Genomic DNA, 18,633 nt, shown 5'->3' with positions numbered 1-18,633 from the left:
TAAAAAAAAAAAATAGTTAACATTAAATACATGTTTGAAATACTCATTAAATAAAACAGCATTAAATTATAGGGAGCCACTAGGAGTCTTTTTTCTCTCCTCAGATTTAGGATCTCCTAAAGGACTCCCTATTTTAGGAGGTGGATAGGGAGTGTAGTTGGAGTTGTATTTTTACGATTCCTCTCTAAAATTTGTCAAAGGAGGTGGTTTAGGGAGCCCATTGTAGATGCTCTTAGAAAGCGATCAAACCGCATCCACATAAATTAATATACAAAGCAAAAGCAAATCAACTTGTTGGATTAACACTGACTGATCCATCACCCATCATCCATCATTCATACTGCGAAAAACGTTTGGACATAAAAATTCCCATATGGGCTTTTGAAACGTCTGCTGGACTAACCCATTGGGTTGTTAACGTTGAAGTGGATTAATTAGAACCTCAATCAATTCAATTCTTAGAGCATCCACAATGATGCTCTCTATTTCTTAGCTAAAATTTGGCTAAGAATATAAGAAAGCTATTTTAAGAGCTCTCTAAAAAATTTCAACTCCAACCATACTCCATAATTTGGAGAGTCATAAATGCTTTAACTCTTTTTTAATTGGTCTATCTCTATTATAAAATAAAATAAAAAATAGTTAACATTAAATAAAGGTTTGAAATACTCATTAAATAAAGCAGCATTAAATTATAAGGAGCCACTAGAAGTCATTTCTCTCTCCTCAGATTTAGGAGCTCCTAGAGGACTCCCTATTTTAGGAGGTGGATAGGGAGTGTGATTGGAGTTGCATTTTTACGATTCCTCCCTAAAATTTGTCTAAGGAGGTGGTTTAGGGAGCCCACTGTGGATGCTCTTAGCACTGGAGTTTAGCTCATCATGCACCATAAAGTCTTTGAAAAATAACTCATGAATTGAACATCACGATCCGATACTATACTCTTAGGCACACCATGCAAACGAACCACATCATCCATGAAAAGTGTAGCCATTTTAGAAGCATCGAATGTCTTAGAGCAAGGGATGAAATGGGCCATTTTGGAGAAACAGTCCACAACCACAAAGATAGAATCGTGCTTCCTCAGTGTCGTAGTTAGCCCAAGTACAAAATCCATGCTGATATATTGCCATGGAACATGGGGTACCAGTAATGGAGTCTACAACCCTGTATTTTGCCTTTTATGTTTCGCAAGTTGACAAGTACGACATTGTTCCACAATCTTAGCAACATCACGTTTGAGACTTGGCCAATAAAATCTGTCTTCCACAAGAGCAGTGGTTTTATCTCTCCCAAAATGACTAGCTACTCCACCAGCATGCAACTCCAAAACCAGAAAGTCTCGTACTAATGTGCGGGGAACGCAAAGTTTATTACTCTTGAAGAGAAAACCATCTTGTAAAACAAATTCATTACTTCTGGATTTGTCTTCTGAAAGTGTAGCATATACCTTCCTAAAATCTGGACATATCGAATAGTCTTCTTTCAATCTTTCAAATCCGGTAACTTCCACACTCATAGTACTTATAAGAGAAACCTTACGACTGAGAGCATCTGCTCGTTTATTCTCCACACTAGCTTTATGTTTCAACACAAACGTAACATATGTAAAAATGGAATGTTTTCTCACTGAATGAGGTTATTGTTTATTCCTTCATTCATTTGTCCTATTTTCCAGTGTCAGGCTTGAAAACTGAGTTCCCCTTGCAGGAACCATTACTTTTTACAACTACTCAGCTGAAGCTGCAGCTTTGTGGGATTCATATACGGTTCAGACCAAATGATGCAGCAGATCGATCAACGAGAGTTTAGAATGTAGTTGTTTCTGTTTTCCAGAGGTTCTCATCTATGGCCGATCCTGCACTTTCATGTTTTTTATGTTGATTTTTATTTGAAGATACAAGTACATTTTCCATTTGCTTGATGTAAGATAACAATCGGTCCCGTGAGCCCTTTCACTAGTCTTTTTAAGTTATGCACTAACAGGTTATTATTCATTGATGTTAAATTAAATGAATGCACTAAAACGTCTTTGGCCTTAGTAAGTTTTGGCAATAAGGGCTTGAATTGTCTGGGCCTTTTTTTGGACCGAGCTGGAAGTTCTCTAATTATATTTTATAGGCCCAATTAGTTAGAAGTTTACTGGACCTATCTACATTAGCCGAAAGTTGTAATGGTCTGATGATGGTCTTCAGGCCTAATAACAAAAAACTTAACTCGCCCCAATCAAAGCCCCAGTCAAAGCCAAGTGAGCTCAAAGTTTTAAAATTTGCTTTATGGGCCCTGTAACAGAACACCTCGCCCCAATTACTAGCACATTATCTTAACCCTTTTTTTGTTTTGGTGCGAGCAACTTAACATGAATCCACTAATTTGGAACCTAGTTGGGCTTTAATTGTTACTAGAGGCCCAATTAAGGTTAAAATAAGCTCAGAGTTGAAAAATGCGGCATAAAGCCTAGATAATTAAAAGGAAGCTCAAGTTAGAAAGCGGCCCAACAATACACAATTATAGAAAACTGGCCCAATATTAAGCCCAAATATTTAAAAGGAGGCCCAACAAATAATATTTGATTTGTAGAATTGAAAGATGATGCCCAAAGCTAAAGAATTACCACCGGCGCCTAGCAAAACATAACTGAACTTTGCAGTCCAAATATTTACGAGTCATTCTATAGTGAGGGCCTTATCTAAAGCTCCTAGATGAGGTCATATCCATTAATCATTTGATCAAACAAACTAATTTGATCTAATTGATCCAACGGTTAAGAGATATGGCCTTATCTAAGCCCTAGATAAGACCCAAACTATAGAATCCGTAGTGGTCCATAACATGCCAAAATTTAAAGCGGCCCAAAAGGGGAGGAGGAAATAAGAATGGCTGACATCTGGACCCCTTTAAATTAATGGGGTGGTGTAAGAGCCAGCGTATAGGCCCATTAAGAATTATGGGGCCCAAATACAATTATCTTTCCTGTGAGGGTTTGCCCAACCTTAAAACTTTGGTCCTTTATTTTTGGGAGCTGATTTTCCCACTCCATTTTTCTCCACTTACACTCCCTTTTGCTTTATAATAATTTTTAATAAATTGTTTTCTTTTTTGTTCTTTCCCTTTCCTCTTCTACCCTTATCCTAAATTAATGTTTTGATAATTAAAATTAAGAAAAGTTAACATAAAATAAAAAAAGAAGTCAGAGCGTCTTCTTCTATTTTGATACCTAAACCCTCTTCTTCTCCTTCATCGTGTCTTTCCCACTTCTCATACCCAGAGCTACTCAATCCTTCTCCTACCCAAAGCAAATACTCTTAATTATTGGTGAAAGGTTAGCTAGGATGAAGAACAAAAATTAGAGTTCTGAGTTGCAGAGGATTTTAGACATGGTAGGCAACAGTCATTTGAGTGAAATGACAGAATTTAGTAATCCTTCAAATTTTCAAGATATTATGCAGGGTACGTTTTATTTCTTACTTAATCTAACTTTATCGATTATTAGCAGTGAATTAGCATATTGGTTTTATGTATGTGTGTGTATCTTTACGTTTAACCTTTTCATAAGGGATTTGTTAACCTCATGGGGAGATGGCATTGATGGTTTACATCTCTGTGTCCAAAAGGAAGCTTTTTGAACTTTAGAAGATGTTTCTGTATTAAAAAGAAATTCACTTTGCTGAGCATTACCTATTATCTTATTCATAGGTTTAGTTTTACGAAATACTTGGTACTCTGATGAATTGCAATTCAATTTTGAGTTTGTTTTTTGTATGCTCTGTCTTTCTTTTGTCCTTTGTTGAGACCCAAAAAATATATGGTTGGACCCGAATAAATTATCAGCCCAAAACGACGATCCATTAGGAAAAAGCGTAAAGCAGAGTGCACCGAAACCCACCACATGCAAATTACAATTCACGTGCCACACTAAATAGATAAATTTGCTCAAGGTTGAGATAAAATATACCGGGTTTACAGGCCCATGCAAAAAATAAGCATCGCAGGACGATAAATTAAAACATGTCAAGCAATGTGCCATGCCAAGCACGAAATCATTATCGCACACCCAACCACGCTACAAGCCTAAGTGGGCCTAAGCCACTCAAAAAACCGGGGCTTGCTTGAGTGGGTTGTGGTACGGACAGTAATAAATCAACATGAGGCCCATTGATGAGCCAGAAAAATGGAAAGTCTCGGGTTGCTTGGGAGCCTCGAGACTCAAGCCCATTTCTCAGGCCCAAACATGTGGGTAAGCACAAGAGAGAAAAGTAGCCCAAAAGCCCAAGCAAAATAACCTAACCAAGAAATGACCCAACCAAAAAAAATAAGCCTAATTAAGAGGCCCAATATTTCACAAAAAGCCCATTTGCTTTGGAAACCACCTTGGCCCTTATGAAATCCTAAAACATCCCACAAAAGCTTCAGTTCTTTTGAAAAATAGAAAACACGTGAAGGAGGAGGTTAGCAGACTTAGCAAGCAAAGCTGCTGGGAGCAAGTTTCAAGCCAGAGATGCCCAAAGAACCAAGGAATGCTAGCCTGCACGCTGTTAAAAGCACCCATTGGACCAGCATATATTTTCAATTCCTTTCCTTCATCAGATTTAGCCAAGGCAGGGGGAAGGAAAGAAGAAAAAAAAGTAACCAAGAAGGGAAACTCCCACTGCAGGGAAAGGGGATATTGAGCTCCCAAATCTCCTGAATTCGAGCAAATAAATAGAGACAATTTTTGCCAAGATAGGGAAGTCAGAAAAGAGAAGGAGAAATGAGGAAAAAGCTTAGCCAAAATAAGTAGAAGCCATTAGGGTTTCTTGAAGAATGGTGATTTCCAGCAACTATAAATTGAGGCTTCCCCTACCCAACAGAGGCAACTCAAAATTCAGGGAGCAAGCTTTCTAAGCTTTCTCTCTAAACTTGCAAAAATCTAACTACCTCGTGCATCGCTGTTCACTTTCTTCTCCAATTTATTTTTCTAGCAGCTGCCAGAAGAACTCGCCTTTCTTTTTCCTCTTTCCTAGTCAAAATCCCTCACAAAACACCTCATTCCTTACCTTAATACTTCCTTTTCTCATAAACCAAGCTTAATCTCTCTCTTAGTGCTAAACTTATGTTGGTTTTGCTCCCATGCCACATGTCACTCATGCTGAGCTAAAAGATTATCTGAAAGCATGCCAAAATTATCTGTAAGTCACCATTATTCTGATCCGTGAAGATAGCCATAATATCTCCTAAGATTTTGCTACTCTTTCGAGGTATTTTGGGGCTTAATCTTCGAACCCAGGCAAAGGGGACAGTCTCCTCATCCGCCCTTTACAACAGCCCCCATTAGCATGCAGGAAGAAAAAGTCCCCCACATAAATTGGCGACTCTACTGGGGATTAAGCCATTATCTTCATCAATGCCTCCAAGAAAGAAGACCAGAAGCAACAACATGACTTCCCAGGATGGGCCAAGCCATGCTGACTCAGAGTCAAGGCAACATGCCTCTTCTAGAGAAGAAGAACGTGCAAGTGAGGGAACTTTTACCCTCACAGACCTTGTTGCAGCCATTCATGCTATGAGTGAGACCCAGAGGGAGATGGCAGAGATGATAAAAAAACTCAAAAATTCGGCTCCAAAGCCAAGTGAAGTGAATGAGAAACACCCACAAGAAGAATCTGCTGTTGCCGGAAAGGAATCTGAGAAAAAAGGACCATCTTTTGTCACTCAGGAGGACGTTGTTGCCATGCCGAAAAGGAGCCGAGTCGAAGTCGAGATTGGAAGTATCTTCCTCAACAGCCGTACCCATCAAGCTTACTCCAACAGCCATATCCTAAAGGTTATGAAGCACTAACCTTTGTCCTCTTTGACGGGAGGAAGGGGAGCCCGAAGGAGCATGTCAATCGCTTCATTGATGCCTTGGGACCATATGTTGGTGATCATAATCTTCGACTTAGAGAATTTTCAAAGAGTCTCACCGATCGTGCTTACACGTGGTATACGACGTTGGCACCAGGCTCTATTCACTCTTGGGAAAGCTTGGCAAGCAGGTTTTGTAAGAAGTATTTCCAGCATGAAGAACGAGTCACCACCACTCAACTCAACAACACTTGCCAAAAGCATGGTGAGGATCCCATAGACTTTGTGCGTATGTTCCGGGACCTAGCATTGGATTGCTATGATGAGAAAGATGAGGAGGCGCTTGTTGAAATCTGCATCAGCAATATTGTGGCAGATTGTAGAGTGTATTTGGAGAATATTGGCATTAGTTAATTTTCTCGGCTGCTGGAAGCTGTGAGGAAGACAAGCATGTCCGTCAAGCCAACAAGACAAAGGACTTGAAGGAATGAGAAGAAGGAAGCGCATCAGACATTGGCAATAGATGACAAGCCATCCAATGACTATAATTCACGCAAACAAAAGGATAGGGAGACGTATCCACCATTACCATGCAAAGATGAAGAATTTCATGCTATTCTTGACACAATGATTACTGATGGCGTAATCAAGCCTGTCTGACCCTACAAAATTCCTACCCGAGAGGAAAAGAATGATCTTTGGTACGCCGTTATCACCAATTTGTGGGGCATCCAACTACTGCCTGTCAAAGTCTCAGGAGGATTTTACACGCCAAAATACATGAGGGAGTCCTTGAACTTCCCTCTAAGAAGAAAACAATTGATGAGGACCCCTTGCCAAAACGAAGGGGAAAGGAGGTAGCTGCTGTCATTACATGCTCTGATGATTTGCTCGATGATGATGAATTGTGCCATCCTTGGAGGAATGACCCGAAGTCGCCGGAAGCTATATGGGAACCTTGCGGAAGCATGGAGAAAGCATATTGGTGTAAATATTCGAGGCCTTCAAGTTACAACACACCATGACCACTCGCTGATGGATAGGGTAACAACTCAGACAACGAAGTCTTTGTTTTGGACATGCCGAAGAATGCTACTCAGGCTTTATCGGGACAGCAGAAGCATTGTGACATTTCATAATCTCACGGGCTCAAACAAGCGTGATGGAACGTTATTTAAGCAAAAACAGGGCTCACACTTCACAGGTCCTTCAAAGAAACCAAGTTCAAATCACTCTTTGACTAACTTGGCTTTGGGCCTCAAGCAAGAGAAGCAATGTAGCTCGATGAATATCTCTGCGGAGTCTAACTCTCATTGCTTTACCGCTCAACCACAAGGGTCATTTTTGGGAAATGACAATGCTATTGTCTTCACGGACGAAGACATGGAAATTTCATACCCGGACCATATGAGGCCGCTTTATTTGGAGGGACAAATCAATGATGTGTTCATAAGGAGAGCTTTGGTAGACACGGGTTCCTTTGTCAACATATTACCTCTGTCTGTGCTTACGGCAGCTGGTATCCCATTGTCCAAAATTGTCCAATCACAAACAAACATCAGCGGTTTCGGAAATAAGAGTGAGGTCACAGTCGAGCATCTGCAAGTAAATTTGAAGGTTGGGCCAATTCGGTCACCTATTAAGTTCTATGCCGTGGATGTGGATGTGGCTTACCATGCTTTGCTTGGGAGGCCATGGCTCAACAAGCATAAACTTGTGGTCTCTACCTATCATCAATGCGTAAAAGGAAGAATTGGGCTGAGGCCACTACGTATACTTGGGAATCAAGCACCGTTCAAGAAGGATGAAGCTCACTACTCCGAGGCAGAATTCTACATTGAATGCACAGGTGCTGGAAGCAACCCATCTAAGAATTTCGGGACCTACCTTCTTTCGTGGACTGAAATTCGTGATTTAAGCATGAGGAGCTTGTCACCATTGTTGATCGAGAGAGAAAGAGGCATTCGGAAGTCAACAATCATGCCTATGATCATCCCCAATGCTCAAAGGTGATGCTGCCCGATGGACGTACCATGTACCGCTTATGACGGGGTTGGGGGCTTGACCGTGTCTTACGGGAAAAGCCCCGAGTATGGAGGGAAAGTAATGCAAACAAATAGCTGTGGGAGTTCCAATAACAAGGCACCCATGCCTTGTGTTTTCCAAGAACCGATGACAGCACCCAGACACATACAAGATGGATCAAGTGTAGCCGAGTGGAAACAATTGATTTGAGTGAGGATCCCTCTGCCCCAAGGCCCGTCTCCATCAGCGTTCATTTAACAAGTAAAGAGAAAGAGGCCATAGTATCTTTGCTAAAAGAATTCCGAGATGTGTTCGCTTGGAGCTATGAGGAAATGTCTGGCTTAAACCCAAGCTTAGCAAGTCAAACTTTGAATATTGAGCTTTGTACAAAACCTATTGTGCAGCCGAGAAGGAATTTTCATCTTGAAGTTGAGAAGCAAATCAAGGTGGAAATTGAAAAGTTGTTAGCTGTCGGATTCATTAGGCCAATTAAGCATCCTACGTGGCTAGCAAATATTGTCCATGTGAAAAAGAAAACCGGTGTGATCAGAATATGCACGGATTACAGGGACCTCAACCGAGCTTGCCCAAAGGACGAGTTCCCGCTGCCCAACATGGATATCTTAATTGATTCGACCTCGGGTCAAGGCTTGTTGTCATTCATGAATGGGTTTAGTGGTTATAATTAGATCAAGATGTCACCCAAAGATGCTGAGAAGACAGTCTTTCGAACACCATATGAGAATTTTTATTATACGGTCATTCCATTCGGCCTCAAAAATGCTGGCGCCACATACCAAAGAGCCATGACAGGGTGTTTCACGACATGATGGGAAAAGAAGTCGAAGACTATGTGGATGACCTTGTGGTGAAGTCCAAAACCAGAGAAGGCCATCAAGAAGTTTTGAGGAAGGTGCTGGAAAGGTGCCGCCTGTACGGACTGAAGATGAATCCAAAGAAGTGCGCGTTTGGAGTTTCATCCGCAAATTCTTGGGGTTTCAGGTACACCAGCATGGCATAGATGTGGATTCTGAAAAAACTAGAGCCATCAACTCCCTTGCACCCCCTAGAAACCCAAAAGAATTGAAAAGTTTTATTGGAAGACTATCGTATATCCGACGCTTCATCCCTGGTCTTGCTGCCATAATGAGTGCTTTTACTCCATTGCTCAAAAAAGGCACGCCGTATAAATAGAGTGAAAAGTGCCAAGAAGCTTACAAGAAAGTGCAACACATAATCACCAAGCTACCCACTATGAGAGCACCTATTCCGGGGCTTCCTTTCAAGCTTTATTTGGCTGCAACAAACACAGCGGTGGGGTCCTTGCTTGCTCAAGATGATCATGACGGGGAAGAAAGTCTCATTTATTACGTAAGTAGGCAACTAAGGGGAGCTGAAGTGAGATATCCGAAGACTGAACTCTTGTGCCTTGCTCTTGTCTATGCTGCACAGCGCTTGCGGCATTACTTCTTTGCTCACAAGCTACATCTCATAGTCAAGTCTGATCCCGTAAGATATTTGCTTACAAGGCCGATGTTATCCGGACGCCTTGCACGATGGCTGCTGCAACTATCCGAGTTTGATATCACCTGCACCACCCCAAAAGCCATCAAAGGGCAATCCGTGATTGACATGTTGCCTCTATTTCCCGAAGTTGAAGAATCAACAATCTCTAAGGAAGTTCATGAGCTGCCAGAGATGGTTGCTGTAGTCACAGAGGTGGGACCATGGACCCTCTACTTCGATGGGTCTTCTACATTGAAGGGTGGAGGGGCAAGTGTGGTGCTTGTCAATCCCGAGGGGCAAGCCACGACCCTCTCATTTAAACTAAATTTTCCATGCACAAATAATACGGCGGAGTACGAAGCTTTTATTGCAGGGATGTCTATAGCAAGGGAAATGGGTATCGAAAGAATTAAAATGGGTGTCTACAGCAAACTTGGTGCTGAGTCAATTGCAAGGAAATTTCGCTCTGAAGGAACCAAAGCATTGGCGCCATATCGTAAATGAAAGGCTTGTTCGTTCTTTCAAACAAGTTAGCCTGGAACATATCCCGGGGGTCACTAATAGATATGCTGATGCGTTGGCCACTTTGGGATCAAGGCTCTCATTTGTTGAAGAACAGCCCAATATTACAGTAATCAAGAAAGACACGCCAGTTGTTGAAGCAATGGCTCAAGAGGAGCAGCTGGAAGAGGATGACTGGAGGAAGCTTGTGAAAGAAAAAATAGGCAAAGGAAACGACATCAAAGAATTGAAGGATTATGCGATCATTTTTGGGGAACTGTCAGACGCCTTCCATGAGGTATTTTGACCCGCTGCATAGGGACAACAAGCGCAGGAGAAGCTCCAAGAGGTACATGAGGTTACTTGCAATTTGGAGCCAATAATTAGCTTGTATCGGCACCTGCAGCACAAGGGTTATTATTGGCCAGAAATGAGGAAACAAGCAGCTGAAATGCAAGCCAATTGTCCCAAGTGTGCAAAGATACCCTCCACCGAGGAATCATTCACCATCTCGTTTCCGGAGGATTGGAGGGCTCCATACTTGGCATCCTTCATCAATGGAGTCTTGCCAACCAATCCCAAGCATGCACGCAAGCTCAAAAGGACAATGAAAAGATACTTCATAGATGGGTCAACTCTTTATCGCAAGGGGTTTAATGGTGAGCCATTAAAATGCTTGGGAAAGTCAGAAGCACAGCAAGTCATGCAAGAGATTCATGCTGGAGAATGTGGTGAGCACCAAGGAATGAAGAGGCTTTACCGGCAGCTGCTGAGTGTTGGGTATTATTGGCATACAATGAAGAATGATGCATACAAATTTGTGAAGAGGTGCCACACATGCCAAGTTCATGCCAACTTAAGTCACAAGCCTCCCACGCTGCTGCAGGATATGCGCACTCCTTGGCCCTTTCATACTTGGAGGCTTGACTTGATCGGAACTATCCATCCACTATCTGATGGCTACATATGGATCATCACAGCCACTGAATATTTCACAAAGTGGGTTGAGGCGATTCCTCTGCGGAAGGCCATGGGGGCTGCCGTTGCCAATTTCATCCGTGAATATATCGTATGTAGATTTGGGATCCCGTATAAGATTGTCACCGACAATGGCACCCCGTTTGTTAATAAGCAAGTAAGCTCGACGCTTAGTGGTTATGGCATCAAGCATCGTCGCTCCACGCCCTATTACCCACAAGGAAATGGTCAAGCGAAAACCACGAACAAGACTTTATTAAGAATCCTAAGCAAAATGGTTTATGAGTATGAAGGAGGTTGGAGTGTTCACCTGCCGGATGCTTTATGGGCCTACCGCACCTCTTCAAGAAGTGCCACAGGTTTCTCGCCCTATTCGCTTGTGTATAGGTCCGATGCCATTTCACCAGTAGAGATCACCATCCCCACTGCCAGAATAGCAGCTGTTAACGACCTCGAATGGGATACAAAGTCATGCTCGGAATGGCGCCTGCTGGACCTTGAAGCTTTGGATGAAAAAGAGCGGAAGCCGAAAAGAGGACAACGCTCTACCACAGAACCGTAGCTCAAGCCTATAACAGGACAGTCAAGCCTCGCGCCTTCAAGCAGGGAGACCTCGTGCTAAAAGTCGTGGAGCATGTGAGAAGACAAGTGTCGGGACCTTCCAAGTTTGCGCCATAATGGGAAGGACCGTTTGCAGTCAAAGAAGTTTATAGCAGTGGCTATTATCGCTTGGTCTCTGTCAAAGAGGGCACGCTGACGGATCCCATCAACGGGAAATGGCTCAAGTTCTACCACTGCTAAGATAACTTTATGCCCCGTACTTTTATATTTTCCTTATGTAAAAAAAAAAAAAAAATTCCTTCTGTCTTATTTTCATGTTTTAAAGACACTTTTGTATGACGCACCATTATGGTAGCAAGCGCTTTGCAATGAGAATGAAGGAATCTTTTGAAAAAAAAAATTGTGTCTCTAAAAGTTTTACTGTTATTTACACTTTGTCAAAAAAAAAAAAAATTCTTTATATAATAAATAAATAAATAAAAACAACAAAACATGCCACTTAGTAGTGAGACACGTTAGGCAAAGTCACTCAGATGGGGTCCCAAAGCATCGCGCTTAAGCAAAAAAAAAATAGCATAAATTGTGTTTGCAAAGAAACATGCAATTTTGAGGTGCTGGAATAGCATGATGCGACACAGCACCTGGAAGCTTTATAGAGCCCGAGTAGAAATCATGCACATATTAGCTTGACCCTTTGGGAAAGGTGGGAAGCTGTTTTGTCAAGCTTAGAATCTAGATAAACCATGCAAAAGAAACTTTCGAAATTCTGCTTCTCTCAAAAAAAATTTAGATATACCCTGTTTTCAACGATATCCAACCTGTCGGAAAATTTCAAGCAGTCCACAAAGGCAAGTCTTGCCAACAAAAGCAGTACATATATATATATATATATATATGTGGGAAACATGCAACATGCCTCAAGCATTCAGGAATTCATACAAACTTCAATAGTTTAATATCAAGTTACAAAGGCATAACGACGTAGTCGTTAGAGTCAAAAAAAAACACTACGAACGAAGCAAAATAAACTACACGTGCTGAAAGTTCATGCGTCCTTAGGTCACAAAGAAAGGAAGGTCATGTGCTAAGATAACTGGTTACCAAGCCAAGGATGGACAATCTGCAAAAAAAGAGAGGATGTGTGTCAAAACTAGCGATCTTTGGAAGACGAAGCGTGATATAAAAAATGATGAATGAGCTGAGTACCTTAAGGCTATGGAGAATGTCCAAAAAAACGAAGGAAGCCCTAGGAGATAATCTGGCCGCTGCCTCCATCACGCACTCACAATAGAAATACCTTAGCAAGAAGAAGGGCATGCATCTCCCAGCGCTGGTTCTCCAATTCCCGCAATTTAATATTCAAGGCATCTGCAGCAGCTTTTACTTCATCGGAATCATGCGATATTGCATACTATGAATGGCCCGTGCTCCAAAGACGGCACGTGCTAAGTTCTTCACAAGTTTGAGAAGAAATTCCACGTGAAAGCCCAGAGTCATGGCCTCACATATTGCATCTCGCCAACAGAGTAGTTTGTGGTCCGTAATATCAAGGAGTTGCATGGTGTCCATCCCGTGAAGTACTAGGCCAAGGGCTCGGAAGGCAGTGCACCTTGAGAAAGAGGAGGTGACATCTGTAGCTTCCATCAAATCTCCGTATTTGTCTATAAACCTTCTCAAGGCCTCAACCGTCTCTGGATACACAAGGGCACCTTGAAATGTCACGTAACCATCAAATCTGTAGCAAAGCGGGAGAAGCTCATCAATGGATCTAAGAATGGTGGTACCGCCGTCAAAAAAAGCTTTGAATGCCGTGTAGGAGTTTTCCCAATCTTGCAAAGACATGCCTTTCTCGGATAAATGCCCTCTAGAGGAACCTGCGATAAAAGCATCACCATTCCTATGATTGTCAATAATCTCAAAGGTGTCAGGGAAGTAGCGGAGAGGCGCTGGCAGCCATGTCGTGTACCGGGATAGGAGGAGTAGAAGGAAGAACTCTGGAAGTGGCGAGAGGCGCTGGCAGCTATGTCAGTGTGCCTGTGGATTGAGAAGTAGGGGAAGAACCGCTGCGGGCGGCGGAGAGGTGTCGGCAGCAATGTCGTATGCTCGGGATTGGAGAAGTAGGGAGGAGCCTGCTAGAAGGCTGCGGAGAGGTGCCGCAGCTATGTCGTGTGCTCGGATTGAGAAATAAAAGGAGGAACTGGAAGTGGCGGAGAGGTGTCAACACCATGTCGAGTGTCTGTGTTAGGCATAGAATGAGGCTGCGCTGCCGGAAGGCTCAGACAACATCACGCATGAGCGGAAAAGGCAAAACCAGCCTCCGATGAGGCACTGTTGTGTCCTCAATAGTGGGCACGACCTGCAGGAGAAAAACAAAGTATGAGCTATGGGACACAACGGGCAGTATGCAATATCAATATGCCAAGTAAAACAAGCAAGAGCATCATCTGATACCAATTCAATGTCAACATGCTGCCCATGGTCACTAGCCAAAGCAGGAGGTGTATATGAGGCATCGGACTCCTCTAGGTTAGTACCGAAGTCCGGATATGTGTTTTCGTTATGACTATAGTATTGATCTTCATCAAGGTCCTCATCCATACCACTTGTATTATGAGCGCTCTCTTGCTTATGGGCGCTAATCTCAACCTCCGCAGCGCCACCTTCATCGCTACCATCATCACTATTATCATCAACCGTTACCACTACTTTGGGTCCCGCATCTTCGCCTTTGTTCTTGCAGGTATTGGCAAACAGTGTTTCGAGAATGCGCATGCTTGCCGTTCGGGATCACGGAACTTCCTTACCCGCCTTTATTTTGGTGAGTACCTGTAAAATAAAATAAAAGGAACACTTATATATATATATATATATATAAAGAGAGGAAAACAAAAGAGAGCAAACAAATGGCAAGACTTACTGCGAGGAGACAAAGCCCTTGGTGCTACTTGTCATTCTGTCGCCGAAGCTACAGTCGTGCATGTAAAGGCTCGCAAGGCAACTTTTCTTGAGCTAGGAGGACCGCTTGCTGCTACCTTGGGGATGAATTTTTTAGGTCCTTTTACAGCTTGCCTTTTCTTGACGCTGTAGCTTTCCTCTCCCTTCCGCTTCCCATGTGTAGCACTTTTCCCGGTGCTATGAGAACCCGATTTCTCTAACTTCCGCTTTAGCTTCGAGAAATCACCAACAATCTCTCCGCTTTTGGAAGTAAAAGGCAAATTCCGTTTCTCACTCAAGGAAATTGCTTTCTCTTCCGACACTAAGCGGGCATGATGGACTATGGTGGGAAGTAATCGATCGCAATGGGCTGCATGGAATCGGCTAAGTGCAGCAAAGCAACGATTCCAGTAGCTTTGGTAGGCTTTGAGAGACCGCCAACACGTCCTCTGTTGGCCAAAGCGAGGCAAAGGGTCGCCATCTCCCGGTACATGGTCCTCGGTCCAAAAGATTCTGCATGCGGTGAAGAGGCTCCGTGGATGGGGTGAGAGGCACACCTTGATTAAATCCAAAGCTGCCGTCTGACCCGGTAAGGTGAATAATGCACGGAAATTTCAAGGTGGTTGTCGCTCGGTGTAGGCAAAGGAGGACACGCAGCGCTTAGCAACGCTTCCCTCCGTAATTGACGGCCTTGTATCATCATTACTTGGGCCCCAACTAGATCATCTGAGTCAAGCATAGAAGGGCATACATTTAAATCCCTCCGGTAAAACACGGTGAGGGGCGGAAGATAAATTTTTCAACATCATCTAGCAGCTCCAAGAAATTTGACCCTTCTTTTGCATCCGACGTGACCATCCTGCAAATCAAAGGGAGACTCTCCTAACGATGAGCCCTTATCGTAACCAACAGGTGACTTAGCCTTCAAATAGGGAAGCGGTGATACTTCTATCCCTTGAAGGCGCTCCCATAAAAAGACCTGCAGGAAACTAGAATTCAGAAAAGTCTCCACACCATAGTTCCGGCCGCCCCTTTCTCAAGCATCCGAACTTGATCAAGCAAACAGTATAGGTGTCCTAGGAACATGGGGGCCAGACGGAGTGTGCTGCCATGCGCTATTGCCAAAGCCAAAGGAAATACCCTCTCGTGCAAACAATCTTGAGAAAAATCATAGAAAATGAATCTTCCAAGCCACAATGATATAAACACTGCAAGGCGACACGACTCATTCCTATTAACATCTCCGAAGAATTGTACCCAGTTGCTAAACCGCAGGGAAGTGCTAGGAGAAGTCGGAGCACCTTTCCGTAAAATCTCAAGCTTTAACTTATCTTCCGGGGTCAACGCAATGTGGAAGGGTCTTGATGCCGCAAAGTGGGAGCCGAAAAATGTTGGCTACGTCCTCAAGCGTGGGAGCAAACTCTCCCAGAGCAGATGAAGGTGTGTGTCTCGGTACTCCATCGTCTAACCACATGCCGGAGCATCTTGGCTTCAACATGAATGTCATAAGCTTTAGAAATAAAAATAGCATCCAAAGCACCCCTGCCCGGCTCAAAATGTCACAAGTGGAAGGGTCCCTTAGTTCGCTATCAACCCACTCAGACCAACCTTTGCTGATGCCATACGGATATTGGAAGAATAAAGGGACTGCTGAAATAGACCCCTCTCTATGCAGCATCTTGACATTGACGCAGGATCAATTCTGGAGCTATTTCGCTGGCTCCCATCAATGATTATATCTTCACTTTAAGCAAAGGAGGCGGTCTCCCTCTTTTCAATTTGTCATCTGTCGAGTAGAGATGGTCCCTGAGGATGGATGATAGATTAGTGAAAGCCATGATAACTCTTGGGAAAACTACAGGAACCTGCGCATAGAAATTTGGAAAGAAGCAAAATAAAATTAGCACATGTAAAATACATGTCAAGTATGACTAGTTGAGTTCATCCAAGCAAACATGCAATTTAAAATTCAAGCTCATGACAGGTAAAAGTCTCACTCTGTGATCAACAAGCAGGATAAGCAAGTCCTTTCTCAAAATGAAAAAAAAATAAATATTCAACCAGGCAATACAAAACATGCACTCTGTCGGTTATTGTTCTCCACAGCAACACACGCAGAAATCCATAATTGATCAGGCATGCGTTCTCAAGGAATGAAAGCCTAGGCCAAGCACCAATCTACACCTACTCTAAAAATACCCGAAGTTGGTAGAATTATTTACCAAAAAGTTAAGACAGAAGTACCAAAATCCAAATTAGAAGATTGAGAAATTGAAGGTTCAGCACCTACCCTCACCTATGCTGAGACGTATATACCTGCACAAAAATAAATAAAAGAGAAAGCACATCATGCCAAAATTAGCCTTTTTACACACAAAAGAGGAAGCCCGTGCAAAATAAAAATGAAGAAAAGGGGAGAAACCCAAGCCAACAAGAAAAATTATTACCTTTCCAGCAGCTCGAGCAAAATCAAAGAAGAAAGAAACTCAGACAATGGCACGGGCCCTTCCTTGCTAGGACCTACTCCGTGAGCACTCTTGTTGCAGCGGTAACAAGATGGGTAAAAAAGGGGTTTGGTATTTGGCTGCCAAAACAAAAGGCAACACCCATGGGTATGAGAAACCCAACAAATTCTTCAATGAATATAAGGGAAAACTGGAAAAAAATGGTACCTTGCTAAATCTTCCAAGGGATGGCCTTGAATGCACCAAGAAGAAGAGAAAATCGGGGATTTAAAGGCAAAATCCGCACAAAAGAAAACCCTTCCAGCATTAGCGAATGGATTTTCTTTGGACGAAGGAGGGACGACGAGGTTGAGTCGGATGGGGCTTTCTTCCCATGGAGATGGGTGATTTCTACCCGATTGCACTTTCTCACTTGGTCTGACTTTGTGGAAGGGCAAAAGAGAACACATGAAAGATAGTTGGAGAGAAGTTTTGGGTATGGGGCATAAAAAAGAAAGGAAAAGGAAGAAGTTTGCGTCTGGTGTGTAAAAAAAAAAAAGTGAAGAAAATTCTAGGAGGTTTGTGTCTGCAGTGCGAGAAAAGAGAAACAAAGGAGGAAAAATAATAAAAAGAAGAGGAAGGCGTTGGGAATGCAAATAACTGGGACCAATCATGACACACCGTCATTTTGCACGCGGGAAGAGGAAGAGTCCTCCACAAATACAAATTTGATTTTTTGGGTTGGGTTTAATTATTCGGCCCATTCCAAAGCACCGCTCATGGCCCTTATAATTAAGAGGGCTAATATTGAGACCCAAAAAATACATGGTTGGACCCGAATAAATTATCAGCCCAAAACGACGATCCATTAGGAAAAAGCGTAAAGCATAGTGCACCGAAACCCACCACATGCAAATTACAATTCACGTGCCACACTAAATAGATAAATTCGCTCAAGGTTGAGATAAAATATACCGGGTTTACAGGCCCATGCAAAAAATAAGCATCGCAAGACGATAAATTAAAACATGCCAAGCAATGTGCCATGCCAAACACGAAATCATTATCGCACACCCAACCACGCTACAAGCCTAAGTGGGCCCAAGCCACTCAAAAAATCGGGGCTTGCTTGAGTGGGTTATGGTATGGACAGTAATAAATCAACATGAGGCCCATTGATGGGCCAGAAAAATGGAAAGTCTCGGGTTGCTTGGGAGCCTCGAGACTCAAGCCCATTTCTCAGGCCCAAACATGTAGGTAAGCACAAGAGAGAAAAGTAGCCCAAAAGCCCAAGCAAAATAACCTAACTAAGAAATGACCCAACCAAAAAAAATAAGCCTAATCAAGAGGCCCAATATTTCACAAAAAACTCATTTGCTTTGGAAACCACCTTGGCCCTTATAAAATCCTAAAACAGCCCACAAAAGCTTCAGTTCTTTTGAAAAACAGAAAACACGTGAAGGAGGAGGTTGGCAGACTCAGCAAGCAAAGCTGCTGGGAGCAAGTTCCAAGCCGAGACGCCCAAAAACCAAGGAATGCTGGCTGCACTGTTAAAAGCACCCCTTGGACCAGCATATATTTTCAATTCCTTTCCTTCATCAGATTTAGCCAAGGCGGGGAAGGAAAGAAGAAAAACAGAACCTAAGAAGGAAACTCCCCTGCAGGGAAAGGGGGACATTGAGCTCCCAAATCTCCTGAATTCGAGCAAATAAACAGAGGCAATTTTTGCCAAGATAGGGAAGTCAAAGAATAGGAGGAGAAAGGAGGAAAAATCTTAGCCAAAATAAGTAGAAGCCATTAGGGTTTCTTGAAGAATGGTGATTTCCAGCAACTATAAATTGAGGCTTCCCCTACCCAACAG

General features: G+C 42.8%; 1 long non-coding RNA gene across 1 annotated transcript; it reads left to right on the top strand.

Moving 5' to 3' along the window:
• Nucleotides 1-1,598: 1,598 nt before the first annotated feature.
• On the top strand, nucleotides 1,599-1,997 carry LOC148919716 (uncharacterized). Its single transcript, XR_016123704.1, has 2 exons — nucleotides 1,599-1,638; nucleotides 1,711-1,997. It is a non-coding gene; the product is annotated as an uncharacterized LOC148919716 (long non-coding RNA).
• Nucleotides 1,998-18,633: the final 16,636 nt, after the last annotated feature.

The sequence above is a fragment of the Prunus mume genome, linkage group LG2, assembly GCF_029339155.1.
Source record: "Prunus mume cultivar Tortuosa linkage group LG2, ASM2933915v1, whole genome shotgun sequence".
NCBI lineage: Eukaryota > Viridiplantae > Streptophyta > Magnoliopsida > Rosales > Rosaceae > Prunus > Prunus mume.
The sequence above is the reverse complement of the archived record's forward strand: the minus strand, read 5'-3'. Positions and strand labels throughout refer to the sequence as shown.